Here is a 21,122-nt window from a genome sequence, read left to right on the forward strand (position 1 = left end):
CCGCTTCGCTGCCTCCACCCGGCCGCGCCGCGCCGCACCGGAAGCGCGAGCCGCCGCTTCCTCCAATGGACAGCAGAGACGTCACGCTCAGGGAAGAGACAAGCGGCGACTGAACGCGGCGTGCTGTGGAGCACAGGGGGGGGGGGCGGGGCCTGGGGCGCGGCCCAATGGGGAGCGGGGAACAAGGGGAAGGCAGTGGCTGGCCCAGTCGCGAAGCGCAAAGTTCGGAGCGAGGCGGAGACAGGGAACGAGAGCTGCCCAATCAGCCGTCAGAGACAGAACCGGGAACGAAAAGAAGGGGATAAGGCAGCCAATGGCGACACGAGGCGGAGGGCGGGCGCGAACGGACTGGGTGTTGTGTCCAATGACAGGGGGAGCAGCAGGGCGGTGCCTGAGGCGGCAGCCAATGGGGCACTTGGGCGGGCTGGCGGACCAATGGTCGACGGTGTGTGGGCATCTGCTGCAGTTGGTGCTCCTGCAGTTCCCAACAGTGCTCTGATCGCTGGAGCAGGAGGAGGGCTACGGCCGGTAAGCCCCGTGCCCGCTTTTGTTATTCAAAGTGAAAGAAATAATGAGGGAATGGGTTCCCTTGGGACATGGGGGTTGCCCCTGGCGAGCAGACCTCGGGCTGGGTCACAGTGGCTTTCGTGAGGGACAAAGGAAGCCGTCAGTGAGCGTGGTGATGGGAAAGCTACTGGGTGAGAGTCACCAAGCAGCGATTTTAAGAGGCTGCGGTGTCCTGGGATTGTTAGGGAGAGGAGCAGTTCTGGCCCTTGTTTGCCTGGACAGCAGGTGACCCAACAGACAAACCCTACAGACCAGTTTCAGGCACAGCTGAAGTCAGTAGCGTTTACATTAGGACTGTATAGGGACTGCTGAATTACGGCCTGAACCTCAATCACCTGAGGCAAGCAATGAGTCAGCCAGGGGAGCACAGGTGAAGGCAATTCACCTGTGCTGCCGGAAGGGGTGGAGCCTGGCTGCACCTCTTGTAGATCCATTTAAGAGCTGACTGCCAGTGGGGGAAGGATCTCTTCTGGAGATCCACTCTGCTGGAGTTTCCTAAGTGAGCCCAGGGTATGGGTAAGCTTCCTATCTTTCCTGCTTTGGTGTAGAAACTATGTAGCCAAGCTCTTTGGTATGCTATGACGTCTGTGTATTCGTTGATTGTACAGGGATTTAAAACTCTTTCTGCCTGAATGCCTTGTTGGGGTGGTACCTGGCTCTGGTAGGCTGATAACTGCCTGTGTTTAGACTTGTATATTTGACTGTGAGTTTTCTGATGGGGTTTAAAAATACATTTGTCCCAAGACCAAGCAAACTAAATACTCTGTCCAGTTTTGAGGGTTAATATTGCTTGTTTGAGCTGGCAAACATCACACCAGAGGAAATCAAAAAGCATCTGTATCTGTGCTTTGTTTTATACAAGTTATGCTAATTCTCAGTACCATAGAATCGTAGAATGGTGTAGGCTGAAAAGGACCACAATAATCATCTAGTATCAACCCCACTGCTATGTGTAGGGTTGCCAAGCACCAGACCAGGCTGCCCAGAGCTACATTTAGCTGGCCTTGAATGCCTCCAGGGATGGGGCATCCACAATCTCCTTGGGCACCCGTTCTAGTGCATCAGTCTCTCTGTTGGGAAAAACTTCCTCCTAGTATCTAACCTATACCTCCCCATCTCAGTTTAAGACCATTCCCCCTTATCTTATCTCTATCAAACCTCATAAACAGCTGTTTATGGCTGGCACCACTGAGGAGCTAGCATGGCGAAAGCAGCAAGAGGTGGTTGCTGAGTTGCAGGTTGGGAGATCTTGTTTACTGTTGTAGCTCCCCTCAAAACAAACAAAAAAACCCCACCTCTGATAGCTTTTAATAGATTTTGGGCCTTCGCTGACAATAAATGAAGCAAGTAATTCAAACACCGCAGCAGAGTTGTTCTCTTGGGAAAGTTTTTATTTGTAGATAATAAGGAGGACTTCTGCAGACTAAGAAGCAGAGACTCAACACTTCACCAACTCTGTGGAAGAGTTAAACTTCCCTGCTGGGGTTCATAATAAGTGCCGTAACGATATTAATGTACCAGTTAAAAACTTGGTCAACAGCCATATTTTTTGTAAATAGGTTTCTGAAGATACGTGTGACCTGGCTTATGTAAAGTGCAACCTTCTGTCACTGAAGACATCCTACTCGAGTCCTAAATTAACACAGTACACGTGTAGTATCACATTCTGATATGTACAGCGATTCCAGGAATAGGCAGGCACTTCAAGAAATTGTATGAACATTCCCATGTTAAAATGTATGAAGTCTGTGCTTTGGATCACAGGTATGCATGCTGAGCGGGAATGTATGCCCATGCACCCAGTCCTGCAGTGAAATAATGTTGGCTTTCTAATCTGTCTTTTGGGTTGGCAAGTTTTATTCCCAGATTTCACTGGCACCACCGACAAAAACAAACTCCCACAAAAGGAAAACCACAACGCCGAACAGCTGGTAGGAGGAGGGCAACTAAAGTGCCTAAGTACATACTGAAAATGTAGAAGAGTTTGACCTTTGATTTCTCCTGAGTAATTGAGAGGGAAGGGCCGTGATATTTACTAGAATGTAATTTGAAACAACCAGAGTACATCTCAGCACAATGCGAAGTTAACAGCCGGATGAAGTTGAGTGAATAGTCTCATCTTCTTCTAATTTTCTATTATTGATAGTGGGTTTTGTTCTTTGTTTCTCCTGTGTTGTAGTTGCATCCTGGGACCTCTGTCACGAATCTCATTGCAAGCTAAATATGAATGTAGGGTCCTTAGCAAAAGTTAATCAGTTTTTGTGGAAGTCATTTTTCTTTCATGAGGAAGGCTTGAGAGAGCTTTCAGCTTCTTTCAGTCTATTTATGGGTGGAGCAACATGTCCAACATGCTTCGTATCTCTGAGTCACCTATGGACACGAGAGGTTTTCATAATGAGGATACAAATACCGGCACAAGGATTGCAAGTCCAGGCTGGGCGTGCGGCCACGAAGGGTTAGATCTGTGTGAGGCCATATTCCTATTCTTTCCGGGCTCTGGCTGCTCCCATATCTTGACTGCCACTGGAGCGCGTACAGACCTGTCTGAGAAACATTCTTTCTTCACCTGGTTTCAGTAAGCAGAGACAAAGCTGTCAGCTAGGATGGGATGGGCCATGTCCCCTCTCTTGTTTTACAAGACAGGACTGCAAAGCTGGTGGTGCTAGCTAGGTTATAATATCAAAATAGCAATCACCTGTGCTCAGTGTTTGGATGTTTGTAGCAAGTGGACTTGCTTCATTGCATGTGCAGTTAGTGCTGTTGGTGAAGCACATGGACTGCTCTTGTTGCTGAGCTTTTTCTGGAGAAGGAGCAGAGAGCTTTTCTAGAGCTGAAATTACTTCAGGAAATGTAAAGAAGATAACGAATGAAAAAACAAGGAAATGAGTGAGCAAGTGAGAGAGGTGTTCTAGGGACCCTCATACTATATCATTTTTTTGAAGGATTTTCCCCCTGTTGCCATGGTTGACTGTTGGTATTTTCTTTCTGGCTCCTCTCCATCTGAACAGAAATGATTGAATTGTACTGACTGGTTTGTACCATGGGTCAGATGGCCCATCAGCCAGCACCTGCAGGGAATGTCTGAGGCAACACCCTCTGCCCCCTGCCCACCTGTGTACACAGGAGTTTCATTTGCTGATGCCTCGTTTCTGGAGAGGACAAGCTGCTTCCTCTGCTGGGCATTGGATCGCACTGTTATATTACCTGTTCAATTAGAGAGCACAAACTCCTTCCACACATGGGTACCTGCAGACTGGTTACTTCATCTGTCCTTAAATACAGCTAGCACAGACTTGTACGATATAATGGTTTCAGTTTTGTTTCAGTTTAGGAATGACAAGAAAGAAAAAACATTAAGGGACCTGCTGATAAACTCCTGCAGGACCTGGCAGTCTCATGCAGCTGTTGTAGTGCTTTTCTGCACCTGGGGCCTCAGATCCGCCCTGTCTACAGCAATGAGCCAGGCTAACATGGAGCTTGAAGAACACCTTTCCCCTTCTGGTACAGAGTAGGGGGAGGGAAAGCCACACTTACCCTGGGGTTGTAGTGACAGAAGAGACCAGGATGTCCATGAGGACAGATCCCAGCATGGGGATGTGTCACAGGGCACAGCTGGTGCCATAAGCAGCGTCAAGCACATCCCACAGAGCTCCTGATGTCATACCTGTGGGCAGCTTTGATCAGGCTCAGTGTGACATATGAGGTACCTGTGTATATGGGTGATTGCAGCTTGTGTCTCTGGACTACATGTCTGCACAGAAGATGATCTAAATAAACTCAGAACAAATTCAAGTTCTGAATCTCCTTTTAGGTCCCAATAGGAGACCAGCCTGCTTGAGCAGAGAGCTCAAGCTCTCCTGCTGAGACTGCAGGAAAGAAGTGTTTACCATCGTGAGAGTACTCAGCCCCCTGAGCTGGAAGACGGTGATGAGGAAGAGAATAATGCCTCTGCAATTCAGGAGGAAACAGTTAGCAACTCGCTACTCCATGTAGACTGTCACAAATCCATGGGATCAGGTGGGATCCACCTGAGGGTACTGAGGGAGCTAGTGGAAGTGATTGCTAAGCTATTTTCCACCATTTATCAGCAGCTCTGGTCAACTGTGGATGTCTCAAACAACTGGAGACTTGCTACTGTGGTGCCCATCTATAAGGAGGGTCAAAAGGATCTGTGAACTACAGGGGAACTGTCAGCCTGACCTTGGTGCTGGGGGAGGTCTTGGAGCTGATTGTCTTGAGTGCAATTACTTGGCATGTTCAGGACAACCAGGGGGATCAGGCCTGGCCTGTATGAGTACATGAAAAGCAGGTCCTGCTTGATCAACCTGTACTCCTTATGCGACCAGGCAATATCCCTAGTGAATGAGGGAAAGGCTATAGATATAGTCTACATAGACTTTAGTAAAGCCTTTGGCTCTGTCTCCCACAGCGTTCTCCTGGACAAGCTGGCAGCATATGGCTTATAAACTGCTATATTCTTAGCTGAGTAAAAACTGGCTGGAGAGCTTCTCCAAGAGAGTGGTGGTGACTGGAGTTAAATCCACTGGCAAACGGTCATGAGTGGTGTTCCATGAGGGTCAGTAATGAGGCTGGCCCTGTCTAATATCTTGGTTGATAATCTGGATGAAGGGATTGAGTGCACCCTCACTAAGTCTGCGGATGACACCAAGTTGGGAGGTATAGTTGATCTGCCTGAAAGTAGGAAGGCCCTACAGGGGGATATAGATAGGCTGGATTGATGGGCTGAATCCAATTTGTGAGTTTGAACAAGACCTAGTGGTACTTCGGTCACACCAACCCCATGTGTTGCTACAGGCTTGAGGCAGAGTGGCTGGAAATCTGGATGGAGAAAAAGGATGTGAGGGTGTTAGTTGACAACTGGCTGAACGTGAGTCAGAAGTGTGCCCAAGTGGCCAAGAAGGCCGATGGCATCCTGGTTTGTATCAGAAATAGTGCAGTCAGCAGGACTAGGGAGATGATCATCCCTCTGTATGTGGCACTGGTGAGGTCACACCTTGAGTACTGTTTCAGTTTTGGGCCCCTTGCTACAAGAAAAACATTGAAGACCTGGAGTGTGTCCAGAGAAGGGCAACAAAACTGGTGAGGGGTCTAGAGCAGGGGCCTTAAGAGGAATGGCTGGAGGAATTGAGATTGTTTAGTCTGGAGAAGAGGAGGCTCAGGGGAGACCTTATTCCTCTCTGTAACTCCCTGATAGGAGGGTGTGGCGAGGTGGGGGCTGGCCTTTTCTCCCAGGTAACAGGGATAGGATGAGGGCTAATGGCCTTAAGTTGCACCAGTGGAGGTTGAAGTTGAATATTAGAAAAAAAATTTATTCTCAGAAAGAGTGTTGAGGTATTGAAACAGGCTGCCAAGAGTGGTGGAATCACTGTCACTGGAGGTTTTCAAGGGAAGTGTAGATGTGACACTTAGGGGCATGGTTTAGTGGGCATGATGGTGATGGGTTGATGGTTGCATTAAATGATCTTAGTTGCCTTTCCCAACCTTAATGATTCTATGATTTTTTTTTTTCCTGTGAGCTGGCAAAGCAAATAGTCTTACTGAGCCATCTGTATGAAGCAAGAAACTGAATAAGAAAAATGAGTCAAATGGAAGAGTAGACCATAAGTAACAAGTTAGTCAGGGATTGCTGCACTCCAAGCTCATATCGATAGAGAGCTTACATCACTGGCATGAGTCAGTGCATACAGTTGCTAATCATCTGTAGGTATGGGGATCACAGGCAGAGCTGTGAAGTTTGGAGACAGCAGAAAAACTCAGGAAGGAGCAGTTGGGTAACCAGTGGGACATTTTTAGCTAGCAGAAAAAATTTGTGTTTTGGTGTCCAAAACAGAACTTGGACCTTCCTTCTACAATAGTTAGAGATTATCAGAACTTATGTCTGTGGGCTATAATTTCTTTTGGCAAAGGAGAGAGTTGACAGCTGAGACAAAACTAGTTATGTGAATAAAGTCAGCTCTGTGGGGAATCAAACATCTCAAGGTGGCTACAGTCAGAAATGAGCCTAAATCTTTGGCTTTCACATTTGCAATTCAGACAGAATAAGTAGTGCTTCAGCGCTTGCATTCAAGGCAGTTAGTAGCAGGTTGCTCTGGAAAGGAACAAGTCCACAGTCTCCAAGTGTCTCTCTTTCATCTTCAGTTTCCGGGTGCAAGCTGAACTAAATGTGAACTCACTGCTGAAGGTGTAATTGAAAAAGCTACGGTTTGGGCAGACCTCTGTAGTGCTGTGGGGTGGGTGTTGGTTTTATTTCTTGTTTTTCTTTTACAGTTACAGTAATCTAGCACTGAACCTTCAGGGACTGTGTAAGGAAATAACTCCAGGGAGGCACTGAATTTTAGCTCGAGTCTGAATGGCAGAACATGTGTCTGAAGTTTAGGGGAAGAATCAGCAGAAGTGTGGAAAGCTCTTTGGGGAGCTCATAGCTAATTAAATAGCAGTTTAAGAAAACACAGAGCAATAATAGTGTCCCGGGAGAATCTGTCAAGACAGACAATAGCTAAATTTCTTGGAAAACTGGAGAGGCCTTGGAGTAGCCCTTAAGAGGGAATGATGCTTGTTTGGGAGATTGGTGTATGAATGACAATTCTTCTGTCCTCAGCTGACATAAATGTTGAATGCTCACAATGGATTGCTTCCTTCTGCTGGAGGCAGGCAAGTGGAGATATGTACAACTTTTTTTTAATAATGTAGTTAGCTGGTTGAAATTTAGCTAAGCTGAGAGTTCTGTTTCTGCTTCTGGAAAGACTATCTCTCTCCCTAAGGCTTTCTGTGGGGAATGCCACAGTTCTAGAGTCGCCACAGTTCTAGAGTCACCACAGCTTTTGTTTCACCTTTTCACTAATCTCTACATGCTGGTTTGGATCAGAATTTGTATGTTTGCCTGGAGAAATAGCCAGGCTTTCATTGAAATGGGAAGGATATCAGGATGGGAGATTTATGGTTGGAGATGCAAGAGGCCTGAGAGTGTGTAGGTACTGAAATGTGTGTATGAATATGGGTCTGATGAGCCATAATAAATCTGATGTAGGATGGGGTAGGTGATGTGTGTAGAATCAGGGTGTTGACTAGCAAAACTAGGCATGGGAGAGAATCCAGTTTATTAGAGGGGATTAATGACTTTAACCACCTACATTTATTATTCCTTTTACATACAGCTTTAATCCTTCAGTTAAGAAAGAAGTAGGTAACTGTACCAAAGATTTGTTTCTCTGCAGGTTTCAATTGGGGCTGACTGCCAAGGTCATCTTAGCCTTGTTTCAAACCTTCTTCGTGATTTATCTGTTTTTCTTCTCATCCTCCATTTTCAAGACTCCTGTACAAAATAGTATTCAGAAAGTTCTTTCATCTACCCAGTTCAGACTTCTGGATGCGTGCCTTTCGTTTGATCAGTGACTTGTGTAGCATTTTAGAGTGGAGAATGTTTCTCCATAGCTGAGCTGAACTGTTGGTTACAGCTGACTTAAGGCCAGCAGTAACATTCACCCACCTTCACTGTTTCGTCCAGCCCTTGGCAACACCCGCTTTTTTCTGGAGTCTTAAGTCTGAATCTTTTCTTATGCCATCACAGTGGAACTACGTGGTGATGCGTCCTCTCTCAGGTCTCCCTCTAGCACTATGGGGCCAATGAAGGCTGTAATTCCTGGAACTCTTGCATTCAGCACTGACAAGAGGAGATATGAGTTAAAACTATCCTAGCAAAAAACAGTGAGTTGTGTTAAAAGAGCAGGAATGGCAGGTTTGGGAATGAACAGCTGAGGTGAAACTCATTATTTTATCATCATTCTTGTCTTGTGTTAGCTTTTGTTAATGGCAGTGTGGTCTGACAGTCTGTGGTCAAGATGCAGGATTACTGGCAGAATGGAGGTAAAATAAGTGTGTATATAACTGAAACAGTGGTTGGAAGCATGGTAATCTCAGCAGCTTCTGGTCTTGTATGTGGTTCCTGTGGTGTGTTGTTAGTCACCTGTACTGCCTCAGCTTTCATAATCTTCCATGGACATTCATTGTCACTTGTGCCCATGGCTGTTCAGTTTGGTGAGTGTAAAGCAGTGTGGTAGAAACTGTCCTTAGGTTTCAGATTTGTTTCCTTGCTGATAATGTTTCCTGCACCTAAACAGGCCTCAGTCAGTTTTGGGGTTCCCTAGAGCATTCACTGTTAGCTCTCCCACCTCAAACACAGGATTTGATCCTGCATACCTGATGTAACGTGGTCTCCTTTTCAATGGCATGCTCGCTTGTCACCCCAGCTCTAGCACTGAAGAAAGTCCTGTTCCTGTAGGCACTGACCAGCTTCTGTGCTTTTTCTGTCAGCACTGAGCCAATAAGTTAATTTTTATTTTTCTTTTTTTTGTGGCTTGCTTTCCTCATCCATAGAATGAGTTTAGTGAGACCATTACCCTCTCCATGGAAGATGAAGAGAAAGGCTGCATCTGTGCGGCATAATAAACAAAGCCCTAATTTACATGTAAATGTGTGTGATATCGCTGTAGCAGCAGAGTTGTACCAGTGAAGCCCTCCTTATGTGCAGGCAGCTTATGTCAGCAGAATAGGGTGCTTTTTTCTTTTTTTCTTTTTTCTTTTTTTTTTAGCAGAACTTTTCCAAGCACTGTCAGCCAAATCAGCAAAAAACATTCAATACCAATATAACTGCGTCCTCATTAGGACCCAGAGCCTCACGATAGTTTAATTCCTAACTTCTTTTTAGGCACTTAAATGCTTTTGATAGTCTGGGCCTAAGATTTAGCTATATGGAAGAGAAACCAAACACTCCTCCCACTAATATCCTGGCAAACAAGTTCAGAACAGATGTGGCCTTTCTTTATCAGTAGCTGCAAGCACTTTGAGAAATGGGTAGAAGTACTGAGCCTGGCAGAGGGTGTTAGGGCTGACTTCAAGGAGAACTGCAGCTGTTTCTCCTTGTTCTGACAATATTGCTGGTACTGCAGGAAACTGGTCAGGTTCCCCCTTATTCACCTGGTCTTATGTGAAGAGCAGAACTAAAAGCCCTTGTAGACCACTGACACTACTGATAGGGGAGTGGAAGAGACTGCTCCATGCAGTGTCGCTTGGGTGGCTATGCTTGTTCCTCTTGTGAAATGCTGTGCCAGCCCCTGACTTTTGCAGCATGTATGAGAATCAGAGGATGTTTGTCCTTTGCTGAAGCCTTCTCCTTTGCAGCCACTGTCCCTGGCCCCATGGCTCAGCCTCTTTGCTTCAACTCCATGTCCCTGTAGCGCCCAGTTTCTGACCATGATTATTGTGGTATAACATAATTCTTGTCATCTGGGACCGCCTTGAGCACTTGTTACGAGTCTGTAGAGGAATGTGAAGAGTCACTGACCTTTGAACATGCCTTAAGGGAATTAAATCGCAGCTCCTCATGTAGGCATTTAGCACTGAAGAGCTGCCATAAAGGTCATAGAGCAAAAGGAGGGTGGATAGCCAAGGCTGTGAGAAACAGTGTGGTATCCAGTTATGTCTGTCAGTTTGGCGGAGAGCTTGATCAGCCAGGAAATTAGTGGCAACAGGCATTACATGTTTATAATCTAGGAGCCAGGACTGGCATATTGTCCTCTGACTGGAGTAGGAGGGCATATGGGGCTGCAGTGTTTCATTGAAAACATGTCTTTGTTGATAGTGTTCATTTCATCCCTTCCTGATGCTTTTACATAGATGATACATGAGAAGAGAACATCCTGTAGAGAAGAAGAGAGAGGTGGCAAGGACGGTACGCTCGCATGTGAGCAGCGACCAATCCTTAGCTTGGAAAAGGAATGAAGGAAGGAGAATTTTAGGTACCACACAGATTTGCAGGTTTTTGTTCTCCTTCCTCTACTCTTTAGAAAAATCTGGATGAAGGGAGGAAAAGCCTGACAGAAGATACGGCTTAAAGATTTGTTGTTATTGCTGTTTTATATATACCCACCTTTCTACTTCTAGAGTGGAAGAATTCCCCTTGAATAGGGATACCTCCCAAGGTCATTTCATGCCTGTGCAGAATTCACCCAGTATGTGGTGATGCCTTGCCGACAGATCCTTGGTAAGTGTGATATAGGTTCCTTTAGCAGTAGGGGTCAGTAGATTTTCTTGCATTTTTCTGATGGCAAGTGATTTATTGTTTTTAAGCTATACTAGATTCACTAAGATTGGACGTTAGATTCATTATTGCATCCCCCGCCCTCTGCGTAGCAAATAGTCAAGGGTATCTAGCCATTTTGAATCTAGCTGTCTTCATTGTTCAAATTACCATATCTATTTATATCAGTAAATATCTGCCTTCCTCTTATGAGTGAAGCATGCAGTACTTTAGTCTCCGTCTGTGACAGGTCAGTTCAATTCACTGATCCAACAGAAAAGTATCAGCCAGAAAATTGACTCGTTTTCCTTCAGAGCAGTGAACAGAAAGAGGTGAGTGGGGGAAGGGGAAGGTGGTCATAGGGTAGGTGTTAGAGGAAACTACGCTTCCTGTGAAGCAAATTGTTCTTGAATTACAAATATGGTATTTGGGGTGATGGGAGAACAGAGAGAAACAGCTACTTGAAGCTCAGACCAGAGAAGAAGAGGGGCACCAGAAACCAGGAGACTTATAAAGACTGCTGATTCTCCTTTTGATAAAGACATTATTACTCAGACAAGAAGAGAGAGACTTTAGCCATGCAGTGCAGTGGGAGGTAGAAATTGAACAGAATCATTAATTGTAACTATCTACTTAAAAACTTTCAATTCAGAATCAAAGTAAAAGCTGTGTTGAATCTCGGGAAAGAAAACATGTTCCAGCAGGGGAAGTGTGCCCCAGGACCAGGGTTAGATGGTTGAGATTCCGTCAGAGGGACAGTGTGACACCTTAGGCAGGACGCATACTGAGTGCTTGGAGTTGTCTTGCTTTCTTGGCTCACTGTGTGTGTTGATCTGCATCAGCCAAACGGGCTGGTAAGAGTGGCTCTATGTTTATTCCTCTATTACAGAAGAAGGAGAGATGTGCGTGTGGCAAGTGTAAGACATTCAACATTCATGGGAAAATCACGAGCCTGGTGAAGGTGCTGCAGGTCTGAGCCGTTGCTATATCAGACATAGCCATAAGGGGGAAGTGTGCGCTCAGACATTAGATGCCTTTCGCTGTGTCAGAGCGGTCCCAGCTTGGTTGGCGGGAGGCTCTGCAGGCCTTTTACAGATTTGTAGTGCAGACCCTTCCCGGGTTCTACCTCTGTGTGGGGCTGCACGTGGGGCCTCTGCTTTCAGAGAGATACCTCAGAGGTGAGGTATAGTCAGGCATACCGGTAGTGAAGATGGGAGTGGACGGAGGAAGGAGATGCATGGGCGTGGGAATTATGTGCTTATCACTTCTTGGAGAGAGGGGAGGATGTGCTGTGCAATCTTGACCAGTACTGGGATAACTGGAACCACCTTGTCCAGAGGTGTTGAGCAGCCAGGTAGGGAAATCTACTTCAGCTGTGTGTTTGTACAAGTACATCAGGTCCCTCTTCCATTAGCTGGATCACATTCTCAAGAGTGAGCTGAAGTAAGCAGGGGGAGCTTGAGAGGTTTACAAAGAACAGAATATGGGCAGGCATCCTGCCTGCAGTCTAAGGAGATGTCACCCGAGGCAGTTTTCTGAGCATTTTAGAGGCCTCGTATGTAGAGCACACAAGCAAAGTAGCGACAAGTGGAACATGGTTGCAACTGCTCAGATCCTAGTGGCTGGCACAGTATGAGCTACCTCGTCATTTGCTGGATGCCAGTCATTTGCCAAGTGCTGGTTAAAACTCTCTGCAGCACAACACAGAAAAGCACAAAAGCACAGTGGTACTGTGTGATACAGAAACTTCAGGCTCCAGCAAGTTTGTGCCTGCTGGGCCCAACAGGCCCTGTTAGCTGGAGCTGCCACGTATGTGTATTTGAGGAGTTTCTACTTGCTGCCTGAACTCACTGAGGACTGCTCTGTACCTGCCACAGTGGCACTGCCCAAGCTCTAGCTACGTCAGCACCTTCTTGAAGAACTCATGGAATATGTTGTTACAGTGGCATCTCTGGATAGGACTCCAGGCTGTCTGGTGATGTAAATGAAAGCTGAGTTTGAGTGGTTGTTACGACAGCTGACTGTTACCTGATATCTGTTGCAACCTGACTGTTGCATGGCAGGGGGCTTAGAGATGCAGCTCACAGCTCCTACCTACTTTGTTCCTGCTATGCTCTGAAACCACTTGCTGCTGTGCTTCTGTTTTCCTGTTATCAACAGGGAGTTGGACTTTCCTTCTGGTACCCATAAGATACGTTGAGGAGAAACAGGATTGACGTTGATTTCCTATGGTTATCTGCCAAGAAGTGTGAGCAGCATGGTCCAGTCAGAAGCACCAAGTGACCTAAGCACCAGCTTCCCTTGGGTTTTGTACCGCATAGTGGCATATGGCCTTGTTGTAGATCAGTTTCCTGGGGCCTTTATTCTGTGCTCATGCCATGGAACCGAAACAAAATGCATCCAAGAATAATCTGCGTGAGATCTATAGTCAGGTGTTGTGGCAAGGCTGAGGGAGACAAAGAGCTTGTGGCTTTTGGTGGCTGGCAGACTGTGCATTGATTTTGTGCTTATAAAGCATCTTATACCTACGCAGCGGGGGGGGCGATAGCTGTAGGAGCTGACTGTAAGCCTGTCTTGGTTCCCTTGACAGAGGGTGCATGAGTGGGAGAGAGCTGAGAGAATGTGTATTGCTCAGCAAGTATGTGTTGTGTGCATCATTTATGAGGGATGGTGGAGGTGTTACAATATATCTGTGCCCTCCCTGTGTGGAGTGGCCACGGGCAGAGGGGCAATGCTGTGTTTGGTTACATGTGCAGTCTGCTGCCTGTGCTATGCACAGGGCAGATGTGCGGGAATGGCTGCATGAAAGGACAGGAGAGGTTGCTTTGCAGTTAAATGAGGCACAGCATTACCATGGCGACCACACTCTCCTCTCCTTTCCATGCCAGATGCCAGGCTCCCAGGCAATTATTTTTGCATGTTGTTCTGGAAGGCCTGGACCCGCTCTTGGTCTTACAAGAATGTTTGAGGATTGTGTTGCCCTCTCTCTGGACTGAAGAAGTGGTGAACATGGGCGTGTAGTAAAAGAGGGCCACTATTTGGGCACCTTCCACGCTAGTTGCTGGTGCAGTACAGAAACGGAAGGACTGTGGTTTGAACTGCTATGATACATCATCATCCACACAGTGTTCTCAGGAGCAGTGAGGTGAGCCAGTTGGCAGTTGTTAGGTACATAGTGTGTATGTGCAGAGAGCTGTCTGTTGGAGGACTTTGCACCCATACTGCAAGAGAGGTGGTGCTCTAGGAGCATCACAGTGAATGGCTTCAACCATAGCAGCAATAGGAGCTTGGAGCTCTCCAGTGATAGGTATTAGAAGGCTCTAAGGTAGACACAAAGTAACTGTGCACCAGAAGACAATGCTTCCTTGCACCTATGGTATTCGTGTTTGCTGTGATGCCTATACAGTCTGTGTTCTCTGTTCTAACCAAGTTGGATCGGACCATGTCCTGTGCTGTAGGTGCTGGCAAAGACAGTAGAGCAGCATCTTCCAGGGAATAGATGTGCTAAGAGGCATTCCTCGGAGACCTTATTCCTTTTATCTTCAGAGGAATTAACTCTTTCATCAGCTCTCTAGGTTTAGTATTCACGTGTCTGTGAGTCCATGCAGATCATCTCCCTCCTATGTTCTCAGTTAAAGATTTGAGGAGCAGGATGCTTTGTGATCTGTGAAGGGGAAAAAAATGCATGAAGCCTAAGATATCTGGAAATGACTGGGCTGGAGAGAAGCACTGATGCTTTGTTCTTTCCAACATTTGCATACAAATCTGTAAAAGATGCAAGTAGGTGGTCCTGCCAGTCTGTAGGTTGAAGTGCCACAGAATACCAGAGAGGTGCTGTAGACCATCACATTCCTTCTGTTGCACGGTAACATTACAGATGTGCAGAACATTGCTAGAGGCTAAGATTCAGTGCTCTTCCTCACAGATGTGCCTGTTGTAGCACATGCCAATTGAGTGTTCACCTTTTCCCTTTAAGGGTTTTTGTTTCTAGCACAGAAGAGCATGCTAGATTCAGATAAACAGATTTTGTCATCTCGCAGAGGTCTGGCAGAAGAACATATAGCTGCAATTCTGCAAGGTGAAGTAATTTCTCTACTCAGCAGAGACTTGCTAATTCACACAGTCATGAGGTCTCATTAGAAACATTTTTAAATGAAAAAGCAAGGAAATAATGCAAAATAGATTTGAGTATATTCTAGGCAATAGCTATATTTTTTCATAGTGAAAACCAATAATAGATCAGTCTGTGTGCTATGAACATCTCATCACAAAAATATATCATGGGAGGCTTCTGCTATCTATTCTTGGCTTAGCACTGACCTTGGCTATTAGATCTCAATTAAGCAACTCTGACTAATATTTCCCTCTCTCTCTCTCCTGCTTTTCTGTTGCAGAAAAGAATATCCAATGATAACAACACTGAGTACCTGCACACTTACTCAAAGAATGGGATGTAGGGTTTCTTGGTAGGCTCCATGTCACCTGAGAAAATATCATTTCCTGTGTGAATACCAGGGAGAGGAGGCATTAGAGATCTGTGGAGCCAGGGATTGCAGCCTTCAGCATCAAGTAGCCTCTGCTGTTCCCTAAAAAGCATGCAGTGATCATTGAAGCTACAGGGAAAGGGTAAGCAGGTCAGAGGGATCAGGAGCATGCTGTATCTTCACTTCTTATGTTTGCTCACCTGGAATCTTTCTTCCCTTTAACATCTCTCCTTTTTTTTTTTTTTTTGTCCTAGGAAAAGAACTGACAGTGAATTAGACAGTGGTAGTAATAAGAATATACAAGACTTGCTGTGCTGCATAAAACTCCTGTGATGATGAGGGAGATATCTGCAGACTGATTCCACTTTTGGCCCAGGTAAGTGTTGAAGCATCCAAGCACTGTGCCAAATCCAGATTTCCCTAGAGCACAATGACAGCCAGGAAGGGCTTAGAAATATCTGTCCTGCACTTCAGTTTGATATCCACGAGCAGCTGTCAAAGGCAGGAGCAGCCACAGATACAGTTGTTGGAAAGGTGTGCTTCTGCCATTCTCAAGTGAGGACAGGGTATTAGGCAAGGATGAGGAGTTCTCACTGCCAGCTAATTATCCCTGCTGCTGGGAGTCAGGCAGGGAACAGGTGACATGGCAGAATCTTGGCTACAAAGATGGAGGAAGTGAGAAAATAACAGATTTTGTTGCACTGATTGGAGGAGAATGAGAGGAAGAAAATGGCTTATGAACAAGGACATAGTCATACAAAATGCCAGCCCCTGTGGGAGGAGCAAGAGAAATACCACGTTGTCACCAGCTTGGGATGAGGATTTTGTAGAGCAGTGTTAATGTGAAGAGTGGAAGAGATGTCTCCTGCGTAGTGCAACAAACCTCTTGCTTTCAGAGGACCTCCAATGTGTTTTCAGCTATCTGTGCTGGAAAAAGAGCCTTATTTACTTAAAGCATTCAGCTGTATTTAGAATGGCTATATTTAGAATATTATTTGCAACAGTGGGGCTAAAATCTTCCTGATTCTATGCCCCAAACACCTGATAATCAACATTTTTATGAAGTCAGGTTTCATCACAGCAATGAGAACAATCAGACAAACCAGTTATTAGAAGATTAGTACTGTTTGCACAGTGTCCAGGTGCTAGCTGTATTTGACAAAATGTCAGGCTAACATCTGATTTCATTTTTAAAGGAATGCTGTCTGAAAAGCTGAAGGGAAAAGGCCAGTATATATGAAAGTGTGCTGTCTAGAGTGGCAGAAAGCTGTGCCCACGCTTGGTCTCAGTCGCTGCAAGAAGGTAAGACAATGCCAGATCAGTCCTCTATTGAAGAAAAGCTGGGATGTACTATGCAATAACTGAGTGAGAAGGGTGTTAGATCTTGCAGCTTGTCCTGTGTTTGGCATACAAATGTTGCATTTTCTCTGCCTACTTGGCTGTGAACACTGATATTTTTTTCTTAGAATAAATTATTTCCAAATATTTTATTACTGTTATTACTAAGAGTTTCTTTGCACTCAGGTTTCCATCATCTCAAGATTTGTGTAAGGAGCCATCCCCTTATGAACAGGCAAGTGTTTCCAAAATTTAAATTCAGTTTGAAAACAGCTAATGTTAAAGTTTCAGCAACAACCAACACTGCTGCCCGATTGTTTTTATGCAAGAGCAGCACTTGAAAGATGAGTCTCCTTTTCAGTCTGTATGCTCTCCCCTGGCCTCCTCCATCATTTCAGAATCAATAGCTGTTTCTGATTGCACCCCTCCCCTCCAGACCCTGCTCTTTGCTACCTCATTTTGATTTTAATTTACCACTGCAAAATTGCAGTCATTTTTCCCCCATCGTAATTAAGAAACCTATCCATTAAGGACACTGAAAACAAAAACAAAGCCGCCTTATCTGAGCCCTCAGCACAGAACAGAGACAGAAATGATTGGTGAGAAGATCAGGTCTAGAAAGCCAAGCCCTTTATTGATTCTTCTGGCCTTTCTCAGTAAATACAGAATGAGTTTTAAATTCACCTAGAAGGAAGCTAAAAGCCAGTGTGAAGTGCTGACTTCCCAACATGAAGGAATAAAGAAATAGTGTCTTCTCACCTGATTCACTTTTTATTCTCTCTGTGGCAAATGTTTTTTTGTACCTTGCTTTAATTCTATTTCAGTTTTAGCACATTTTGCTATAAATTGACCTTGCTTGTGACTTTCCAAAGAGTAATGGTCTTGACCTAACTTTTGGAAGAGCCTTGAGATCTGTGCGTGAAAGTGATTAGAAAAGCTGTGTTGTGAGCAGATGTCTTCCTTTGGCTCAGTCAACAGCACTGAGCACTTGATTTAATAAGCATCAAGGGACCACGAAGGAGGACTCTACTATTTGGTTCATCTCACACTAGTGATAAGCTGTGTTATTACAGACACAAAAAAGGAGTCAACCCAAAGAAACCCCCAGGTAGTATACAGGGTACAGTCCACTGCACATGGGAATTTTTGTGGAAGAAGGTGCTCATCAGCAATGTAGGAACATAGCAGTGTAGGAAAAAGTCAGAGATGGAAGGAAATGAGATGGGAAATGCCTAAATAGGGTTAAAACTTTCACTGTCCAGAGGAGTAATCATATTCTCTATTCTGAAGAGAGGGAAAGCTACTGCAGACTTCTACACTTCATCCCCTCTGTCCTTTTCCTTGTAGTAGTAGATGCAGTAGACACTTTCTGTGGTGCCTATCTGAGCACAAACCCTTGGATGCGAATGAAAGTTGGATCTGGCTCCTTGCTATCCTCTAAATACTTACCACCTTGGAGAGATGCATGGTTAGCTAGTTATTTCCTCCAGAGTCTTTCTGCATAGTCAGAGCCTCCTAAGGTGGGTCTTACACTTAAAATAGCAATGGATTGGGATAGAGCTAATTGGGCTAGAATTACTCTGTCACTTCGGATTGTTCCTTTGTCCACTGGGACCCCAAAAACAAAACACCCTATCCATCCAATGGATTTAAGTGAATCTAGTGAGTTTGGGAACTAGGATTCAGTCATTCATTTGTTGTTGGCACCTTGTTTGTTACAGAAATCAGCACTAGCTGAGAGGCTGGTCTACCACCTGAAACCGGAAAAGATGTAGAGGAGGGTTACAAAGGAGCCAAAGACACAGGGCACGTGATGTACAAGTAAATGTGGGTGTTGAGTCCTTCTGTGTGGCACAGAGGAGGCTAAAGGTTGGAGAGTTACAAAAGCAGTGGAACCAAATTCTTAGTGGTAGTAGTAGATGGTAAGAGGAAAGTGAGGGAATTGTGTTTTGGGAAACTCAGGCAGGACGTAAGACAAACTTCTTCATAAGGTGAGGGGGGCAGTGTTGATACAGGTTACTGAAAGAAATGGCAATCATAATGGGAGGTTTCAAAGTCTAGCATGGATAATCTGTTGGCAACAGTACTCTTTTAGTGGGAGGCTGGATGAGACAATTCTAGAGGTGCCTTAAAACCACTGTTTCTGTGGCCCATTGACTATAGATATCAATTGATGCAAGGAAGGACCTGTATTAGTTAAGCTGTAACTTGCACAAAGGCAACTTTGACCTTATCTGAACTCCACTAGAGAATATGTGAATGTATTATTAGACAGTCTTCAATTATTTGCATGTGAAAATTATTTTGTTAAGGTATTTGTGATTGTCATTTGCCAAGTATAAATAGCTGAACTTATTTTGTACCATGTTAAAACTTTGTCAACAGCATCTTGTGCTACTTGTACCAGATCAGCTAGATTTGGTTATTAGAATGCATAGAGGCATTGGCAGAGTCCAAAGCTTTTTAATGTAGTGGTCTTTTGAGGCCTCCAGCAACTTAGATTTCTGGATCATTAATTCCTGCACTGTGTTCATCTGTTAACTTTTTGATGTAAAACATTCAGATGTAGACAAATCTTCTGATTTCATCAGAACTACAGTAAGCTTAGAGCACACTGAGTTGTAACTCAATTTTTTATCCTAATTAAATAGGAATAAGTCTTGTCACTAATTACTTTTTTCTTTGTGTTAAATCTGTCGTGCTTGAGCTGTGATGCAGAGAATGGTGGTGGCCTATGTAAGTGAAGATTAAATCCAAGCTCTTGTTTAAAGTTGGTAAAATGCAAGCCAGTTTCAACCTGGACTTACAGGCACAGCAGTAAGATTGAGATATTGTACTGCTATGTGGGTATTTCCTACCAGCTAGCTTCTTCCCTATCTGCCAGCTTCTCCTATATACTAGCTCAGCAAAGCATAAAAAGCAGAGGTTTGATCCATTTTATCCTTAGGTCCATCTTTTACCTGACATGGAACACTGAGGGGGGGGGGGGGGGGAAGTCAACAAGCTCTCAAAGGAAAAATACCTAAGAGCAGAATTGTTAAAGCAGTAGGCACAGCTCTAGGGACTGCTTTGCCAGTAAGTTACTGCCTGGTTGCCAAGAAAAAGACATGCAGTAAATCTGTCTTGGGCACTACTGTGCAGCCCAGTTTATAACAGTGGATTTTTCTAGCACAGTACTAACAGGTGCACTAAAATGCTGGGTTTGTACAGGCAGTTTTTTCTTCTACTTCCAGTATTCATCCCACTGTACACTGATTCTGATTTAACTGCAGATTTTATTTTTCCTTTACTGTAGAATATTAAAAAATATATATATGTATCAGTGGTTGTTTATATTCTTTTGGATAGATAGTTTATCTATTGATCACACAGTAAACAGAGTACATATGCTAAACAAGATGTTTCATTTCCAGGTGGATTTGAATTAAACACATCGTTACCCTGTGGTATTCAGCTTATTACATACGCTTTCTTGCAGAGCTAGCCTAGATGACCTCTTCTTTCCTTCCCCTCAACTGCACATAGCAGGGCATCCTAGAAGACTGATACCTATGGTACTGAAGCATTTGAGCTTGTGGCACTTGCACAGTGCTTCTTCCTAAGAATGAAGAACTACAGAGATTATCTCAGTGTGTACTCCTGTGAACAGAGGCAAATCTTTGTGGTATTGATTGATATAAAAAATTTGGGCTCTGAAAAATCCTGTTGGGTCATTGCAAACCTTAACAGGTAAAGTGCAAATGCCACAACCTGTTATTGGTGTTGACCTGGCCACTGATTTCTAATCATTCTGCCCTGAAGGAAAACTTAGTGGAGTTTTTATTGGATGGAACCTCATTACTCTGTCATCCAAGGGATGTTGCCTTTTCAAAACCACGCTCAGGATTATAATTTGTAGAAGTTCTGTGGTTTGCCCATCTGTACTCTACTGTTTGCTGTGAATATAGTTGCAGACTTAACACTGCTGTTATTAACAGCTATTCAGGAAGTTCTCCTGTCTTATATTCCTAGTCTTCATACATGGATGACTTCTTTTTTTGGGAGTCATTTCTGACATGCCCATTTCTTGTTCTTTTTGTGGGTGTCTAATACAAAATTACATTGAGTGTATTTCACAGTAGCATTAGATAGTAGGCTTGACTGCAAGTTTGTAACTCAGGTTTTCAGCACAGTCACATCTAAATAAAAAGCCTGGCTGGACATCAATAATTGCAATTGCTGTGTTTCAGCATTTACTGCAATTTCAAACAGTATGGCTGCTTCTTCTTGAGTCACAGTTGGGTGGGACCAGGGGCAGCCTGGTCTAGTATTAGATATGAAGGTTGGTGGCCATGCCTGCAGCAGGGGGGTTGGAGCTTGATGATCCTCAAGGTCCCTTCCAACCCAAGCTGTTCTATGATCTGTCACGTTTGTAGGGAATTGAAGGTATTTAAGGAATGAAAATATAAAGATACTTCAACCTCAGCCTGCTTCAGTCCAGTTTAGTTTTCAACTGTCTAGATCCATACATCCCCTCTTCTCTAAGCTTCAGTGATTAGGGCATAGGTAGGTTTTATGCTTTTTTTTTTTTTTTTTCCTGAGTTAAAAACAGAGTTTCCCTTCTCACTGTATGAGATGAGCATTCCTCTCCCTGTCCC

At 44.6% G+C, this 21,122-nt stretch overlaps 1 long non-coding RNA gene across 7 annotated transcripts in view; it reads left to right on the forward strand.

Annotated features, from left to right (window-relative positions):
- The first annotated feature begins 159 nt into the window (after positions 1–159).
- LOC104911207 overlaps positions 160–21,122 on the forward strand; it is a 32,464-nt gene continuing 11,501 nt past the window's right edge. The window contains exons 1-6 of one of the 7 annotated variants that reach the window (XR_002115326.1): positions 8,208–8,292; positions 10,528–10,627; positions 15,058–15,289; positions 15,402–15,523; positions 16,344–16,449; positions 16,672–16,726. This is a non-coding gene — a long non-coding RNA (uncharacterized LOC104911207). Of the gene's footprint in view, positions 529–1,007; positions 1,084–8,205; positions 8,293–10,527; positions 10,628–10,877; positions 10,996–15,057; positions 15,290–15,401; positions 15,524–16,343; positions 16,450–16,671; positions 16,727–21,122 lie in introns of those variants that run through there. The other 6 variants (XR_002115324.2, XR_002115322.1, XR_002115325.1 and 3 more) reach the window with 6 other exon arrangements.

Source organism: Meleagris gallopavo, chromosome 5 (genome assembly GCF_000146605.3).
Source record: "Meleagris gallopavo isolate NT-WF06-2002-E0010 breed Aviagen turkey brand Nicholas breeding stock chromosome 5, Turkey_5.1, whole genome shotgun sequence".
NCBI lineage: Eukaryota > Metazoa > Chordata > Aves > Galliformes > Phasianidae > Meleagris > Meleagris gallopavo.